We start from the raw sequence: 7155 nt of genomic DNA on the forward strand, positions 1-7155 counted from the left end.
TTGGAGACAGGGTGATAATTGACAGGTTCAGAGGGATCAAGGGCGGGGTTTTTTAGAATAGGTTATATAATGGCCCGTTTAAGTTGCGTTGGGACCAAGCCAAGAGATATGGATTTATTAATAATGTTGGCTATAGGTTTAGATATAATGTTGGGCATGGGGAGGAGGGTCTTGGTAGGGATAGTATCCGAGGGATACACTGCCTGTTTGATTTTCTTGAGAAAATCACATCCAGAGATACATCTAATCACATCTAATGACATCCAGAGATACTCTCTAAGAGGAGTACAATACATGGAACCAAATCCAATATACAGTAAACAATCATAAAAACGTACACACTAAATAAAACATAAACTTGCCAACCAAATAAATTATTTCCATTCCATCCAGGAAGCCCCTCAATACTAGCCAAAACCAACAGTCCCATCCACCCAAAATCCCAAGCCTCCAAAGCCCTCAAAATCTCATATCTTATTCAAGCTTTAAGAACCCTTAATATCTCAACTTATCATAGCTCTAAAAACTTCATCCCTTAAAAACCAGAGATTATGAAAAGATCAGCAAAATAATCATCAGATTGTAGCACAAACCAAAACTCTGAATCCTCTATTCTTAAAGAGCAATCCAGTTCTCCATTGTCTCCAAGAATATCAAATAGAAAAGGAAAATAAATGGATTTTAACTAATCTCCTACAGGATGAATATTCTGCCATAGCATAAATAGTTATAGAAAAGACGTACCATAAAGTGGGGTCTGCGTAGAAGAAAGTTTTCTGCCACATTCTCTGCAATTTCACAGACCTTAAAGAAGGGAGTTTTAATAACTTCCTACCTGTTGATTGCAAAGCCATATCAGGTCTATAGTCTTCCAAAATATCTGTCAAATAGTGAAGAGCTAAATCATGCAATAACTTGTATTAAAGATGTGCTGATAAAAAAAATTGTTTTATATTTCATTATTGGGGTGTTTTTTCCACAAATTTCGCTTCATTTAATGTTTATTTTATTTCCTTAACTGTATAAAAATGAAATAAAGATAAAAAAATAACCACTCCAAAAATGGATAAAAAAGAAACGGGACCTACCGAGGCCTCCCTCCCACCCAGAAAAATGCTAGGGCAAGGATTCTTCCGAGCCCCCACTTACCTGGTTCGGAAGAGTTCCAAAGAAAAGATCTAGGATCCTCTTCTTTCTTCTCTTCTTCTCAAAATTACATTGCTGGGAATACACTGGAGTAACTTAACTCCAGTGTCTTCTTCCTCAGTGAAGAGCACCATTTTGAAGGTCCTAGGCATTGGTGCTGGGTAGCATTGTCAGATCCCCAATGGATGACGTACAGGGGGCCAGGAAGTTTTCCAACCCCGTCAAACTTTTTTGGGCCTGGGCCTTTGCTCAGGCTTAGACCAAGACACATGGGTTGTGCTTGGGCGTAGACCGCAGCCCCTGCATTGGGCCATTGACTTTGCTAGGTGAGGCCCCAGCCTTGGGCCTAGGCCTAGTCCAGCTTTGTGCGCAGGGGTACTCCATGGCCCCTGCTTTGGGCCCCGGCCTATCTTTAGGTCAGGTTCTAGGCTCAGGCCTTGGCCTAGGCCCAATGGATTACCTTTTCTTTTTCAAAATGAAACATGAAAACCAATGAAATTTAATCAGATTTTCAATAATTTCTTTTTTAAAATGAAATTAAATAGGAAATATCATTGTCATTTTCTATTTTGTTTCTAACAAATGCACATCCCTACTTTATATGTTACCCCATCCCCAGGTGTATATTGCAACCCAATGAGGCCATAAAAGAATTGTTAAATCTCTTCAGGGCTGGAAAGTCATTAGGCAAGCTCTTAAAACACAGTCCTTTTCCCCCAGAGTCTGAATCCTTGGTTGGATGGAGGGAAACAATATTTTTCAAGGCTTGGAGTGTTAGGGGTGCCTTTCTCTTTAATCCTTCTCTCTGTGACAGGGGTATTCTGTCCCTTTCATTCAATGTGTGGTATAGTGCCAATAAAACACTGGAAATGTTTTGTTAGTGTCCAAAATTAAAGTCTTTATTGAAGATGAATCAGAATTAGTAAATTGTACATTTAACACAGTCCTCAACACCATGGTAGCTTTTAAATTACAATCTCTTGCCTCAATCTGTGCACAAGTGCCAGCTAAAGGGAATGTCCATCCAAGGTGGGCAGGGTGTCCTGGTGGGAAAAGGAAAAACCCCTTCCAATCTGGTGAAAAAATCAGTATCTCCTCGGACATTCAAACCCTCTCTCTCTGCCCAGAGGGGTGAAGACTCCAGAATGGGTGTCCTCAATGTTCTTAACCTTGTTATTACAGTTAGTAGGCATTCTTCTTTATATTTCTGTCTTTCTCTCAGGATCCCAGATGGAAGGGATCCACTTGGAATAAACTGCTCCAGTTGGTCCGCTCCCAGGCAGGAAAGGGAGCAAAACTCTTCCTCCTGGCCAGCAACAAGAATCTCTCTGCCCCATATCAGATTCAACTCCAGAGGATACTGCAGCAAGTCACCATCATTCCTCTGCTTCCTGGATAGGTCATAGCGGGGCAAGTCTTCCCTTTACAGGGCCCCCCAGAGAGAGATACTTCCCCAAAATCTCTCCCTGAGCAACACCCTGGGGTCTCACAGTCCTCTTCCAATTACCCCAATATTGACTGGGTAAATGTAACATCAGGACTTGCTAGAGACATAAAGTTCCTGGATGTAATAAATGATTGCTTCATGGAGCAATTGGTTCAGGAACCAACAAGAGAGGGAGCTATTTTAGATTTAATTCTTAGTGGAACGCAAGATTTGGTGAGAGAGGTAACGGTGGTGGGGCCACTTGGCAACAGTGATCATAACATGATCAAATTTAAACTAATAACTGGAAGGGGAACAATAAGTAAATCTGCAGCTCTAACACTACATTTTAAAAAGGCAAACTATAATAAAATGAGGAAAATAGAAAAAAACTGAAAGGTGCAGCTGCAAAGGCTTGGACATTGTTTAAAAATACAATCCTAGAGGCGCAGTCCATATGTATTCCGCACATTAAGAAAGGTGGAAGGAAGGCAAAATGATTACCGTCCTGGTTAAAAGGTGAGGTGAAAGAGGCTATGTTAGCCAAAAAAAATCCTTCAAAAATTGGAAGAAGGATCCATCTGAAGAAAATAGGATAAAACATAAGCATTGTCAAGTTAAGTGTACAACATTGATAAGACAGGCGAAGAGAGAATTTGAAATGAAGTTGGCCATAGAGGCAAAAACTCATAATACAAATTTTTTAAAATATATCCAAAGCAAGAAACCTGTGAGGGAGTCGGTTGGACCATTAGATGACAGAGGGGTTAAAGGGGCTCTTACGGAAGATAAGGCCATTGCAGAAAGACTAAATGAATTCTTTGCCTCCGTGTTTACTAATGAGGATGTTGGGGAGATACCAGTTCCAAAGATGGTTTTCAGGGGTGATGAGTCAGACAAACTGACAAAATCACTGTGAACCTGGAAGACGTAGTAGGCCAGATTGACAAACTAAAGAGTAGCAAATCACCTGGACTGGATGTTATGCATCCTAGGGTACTGATGGAACTAAAACATGAAATTTCTGATCTATTAGTTAAAATTTGTAACTTATCATTAAAATCATCTATTGTACCTGAAGATTGGAGGGTGGCCAATAGGGGTGTGAATCGTGTGATCGATCGTCTTAACGATCGATTTTGGTTGGGGGGGGGCAGGGAAATCTGATCGTCGTGTTTTCTTTTTTTTTTAAATCGTTGCCCGTATGACATAGTGAGGGCAAAGGTAGCGCCGGCGCCATTTTGAATATTGGCAATACGGCCCACTTGCAGGAGGTCGCTCACGGACCCCCGCTGGACTTTTGGCAAGTCTTGTGGGGGTCAGGAAGCCCCCCCAAGCTGGCCAAAAGTCCCTGGGGGTCCAGCGGGGGTCTGGGAACGATCTCCTGCACACGTGACGTCGGGAGCCAGGAACTAAAATGGCGCCGGCGCTACCTTTGCCCTGTCACATGATAAGGGCAAAGGGCCACCGGCGCCATTTCTCTTAACGCAGCCGTGGCCAGAGAGCGGGAGATCACGCTGGGACCCCCCCCCCCCCCACTGGACCCCAGGTAATTTAAAACATTTTGGGGGGGTTCGGGAGGGTGGGGGATTTGTTTTAAAGGTCGGAGTGGGTTTTAGGGTTGTTTTGGTGTGCCGGTTTTCCCGCCCTCCCCCAAATAATTCCCGTGCCCTATTTAACGATACAATACAAATGCCCCTGACGATAAATCGGGGGCATTTGTATTGTATCGTGCACTCTAACGATTTTGGACGATTTTAAAATTATCTGACGATAATTTTAATCGTTCAAAAACGATTCACATCCCTAGTGGCCAATGTAACCTCAATATTTAAAAAAGGCTCCAGGGGCAATCCAGGTAACTATAGACCAGTGAGCCTGACTTCAGTGCCTGGAAAAATAGCGGAAACTATTCTCAAGATCAAAATCGTAGAGTATATAGAAAGACATGGTTTAATGGAATACAGTCAACATGGATTTACCCAAGGGAAGTCTTGCCTAACAAATCTGCTTCAATTTTTTTGAAGGGGTTAATAAACATGTGGATAAAGCTGAACTGGTAGATGTAGTGTATTTGGATTTTCAGAAGGCATTTGACAAAATCCCTCATGAGAGGCTTCTACAAAAACTAAAAAGTCATGGGATAGGAGGCGATGTCCTTTCGTGGATTACAAACTGGTTAAAAGACAGGAAACAGAGAGTAGGATTAAATGGTCAATTTTGTCAGTGGAAAAGGATAAACAGTGGAGTGCCTCAGGGATCTGTACTTGGACCAGTGCTTTTCAATATATTTCACAGGATGAATGAATTTCAATTTTAAAAAAGAGATCTTTACCACATTACGTATCTGTAGCTGCAGTGAAAGATTAGAATCCAGCATGCCTAAGTTACGGGTCCTATTACTTAGTTCCACAGGATGACCAATTAATATAAAATTCACAGGTAGTGTTGGCAAAATACTTTTACCCAACCGTAGAATCACTGTTTTACTGTCATTCAAACAAAGCCCATTTGTGCTCATCCAGTTATTAATAAAGGTCATAGCACTACACAGCTCAGCAAACATGAGGAACTGGGTTAGGAATATAAAACTGGACATCATCTGCATAGAATTTAAACAAAACAAACCAAGGAATCCAAAGTATCTCCTGACATATGCATGCCAATATCAAACAAAACAGATGCTAATAAGGAGCCTTGCAAAACCGTCATAGATATAGGAAATCAGTCTGAACCAATAAATATTATTGAAATTGACTTTTTGCTGTTGCTTGTCCAACCATGACTGGAACCACCACAACACACCACCACCTCTGTCCACTTCACATCATTTCAATAATACAAGGAGAACAGCATCAAATGCAGAAGTGTTGTCAATCTGATCAAGTGTTCCAGTTGTTTTGTTCTAACTTTAGATACAGTATAGCATCTAACAGAGATACTAAAAATGTGTCAGGGCCATAATCCTTGCAAAAAACAAACAGTTCCTTGTGGAATCCTTTGTTAGCTTCTAAAAAATCTAACTGTATCAAGATCTATTTTTCTAATATTTTGCTAAGTGAAAAAAGGTTGGAAACCAGCTGATGGAGAGTTAGAGATTCGAGGCAGGCCTTGTAATTGCCTGTTTTAATACAGCTGCAGCTTCACCTCACTGTGGTGATTGATTGACCATATTGATGAAAAACAACTAACAGAGGGCATCACAATCTTTAATAGCCCCAAAATGTGTTAAGGTTTGTGGGTTTCGTGGACCCTTGGCCCGAGGTGAGAGTTGTTACTGCCTGTGGGGAGGAGCCCCACAGGTCCACAATGTCGGGAGGCGAGATCAGGTACGGCAGAAGCTCTGGGAGAGAATCTGTGGGGATGTCCCGAGAAGCGGGTGAGAGACACAGCAATGAGGAACCCCACAGTAAGCAGGCTGGGCTGGAGAGCAGTACCTGGGCAGAGACTTCTGAGAGGGTGGCGCTAGGCAGGCCCGAGGAGCGAGAAGTGCAAGGCAGGAAGAGTAGGAGGTACGCTGCAGAGGCAACCCCGAGGGCAGATCAGCGCAGCGAGGAAAGTACTGATGAGATGACATAGGCTAACTTGCGTAGCAGGGAAGCCAGAGTCGGGTCTCCAGGTAATGACGTAGACAACCCTGAGAAGCAGGGAAATACCGGCAATCACCGATGTTTGAACGTAGGCACTGCCTCGAGGAGCGGGGAAGCATAGACAGTCTCTGATGTAGACAGGACCGGTACAAGGGGATTAGGCGTCCTAGGCGAGCTTTCTCCCTTGCGCCCCCCCTCCACGTTGCGCTGCCACCCCCTGGTCTCAGCCCCGACTCCTACCTCATTCTCAATCACGCCCGCTGACTGTGTGGTTTTCTGGGTCGTGAGCAGGTTGGGCACTGCTTGCGACCCACCAAATCTCTTTGCCACCACTTGCGGCCCCATATGGCTCGCACCCAGTGGCGCACCAAGGGTCTCCGGTGTCCGGGGGCCAATGCATTTGTGCGCCTCTCCAGCATTCCCCCCCCCCCCCACCAATAATCCTTCTTGTACTAATGCTTAAGGTCACAGAAAATCAGTGGCATCTCTAGACAGAAGAATTTTGTTTGAGGGGGGAGCCAAAATGACATTTCTTCATCACACCCACCTCTATAGCTTGGATCCTGCTTTAAAATTGGTTATAAAAAAAAAAAAGTAATAAAAAAGTCCAAAGGGTCTTCTGCGTAATTTTAAAAAGCTGGCCAGTTTCACACTTCTAGTAAAACTACTATAAAATTATTTGATAGCCTCATTCAACTAATTCTATGTGGCTATGAGAGTGAAGTCTGGAATTTATAGGAAGGGACAGAATGTCAATACAAATCCTGCACCTCCAGTTCTGTAACTCTGTGCAACCATTGAAATTCCCCCAAACAATGGAGCTTGGATGTTTCCCTTACAGCTCATCATACTAAAAGATATTTTCAAATTCTGGTGTCACCTCACAGTAACAGCAGCACAAACACCTTCCACTGCCAGACACATTGTGAACTAACACAAAACCCCACAAAAAAAGACACTCAAAATCTATACTGCAATCCCATTGTAACATAA

This window comes from Rhinatrema bivittatum, chromosome 18 (genome assembly GCF_901001135.1).
Source record: "Rhinatrema bivittatum chromosome 18, aRhiBiv1.1, whole genome shotgun sequence".
In the NCBI taxonomy this organism is placed as follows: domain Eukaryota; kingdom Metazoa; phylum Chordata; class Amphibia; order Gymnophiona; family Rhinatrematidae; genus Rhinatrema; species Rhinatrema bivittatum.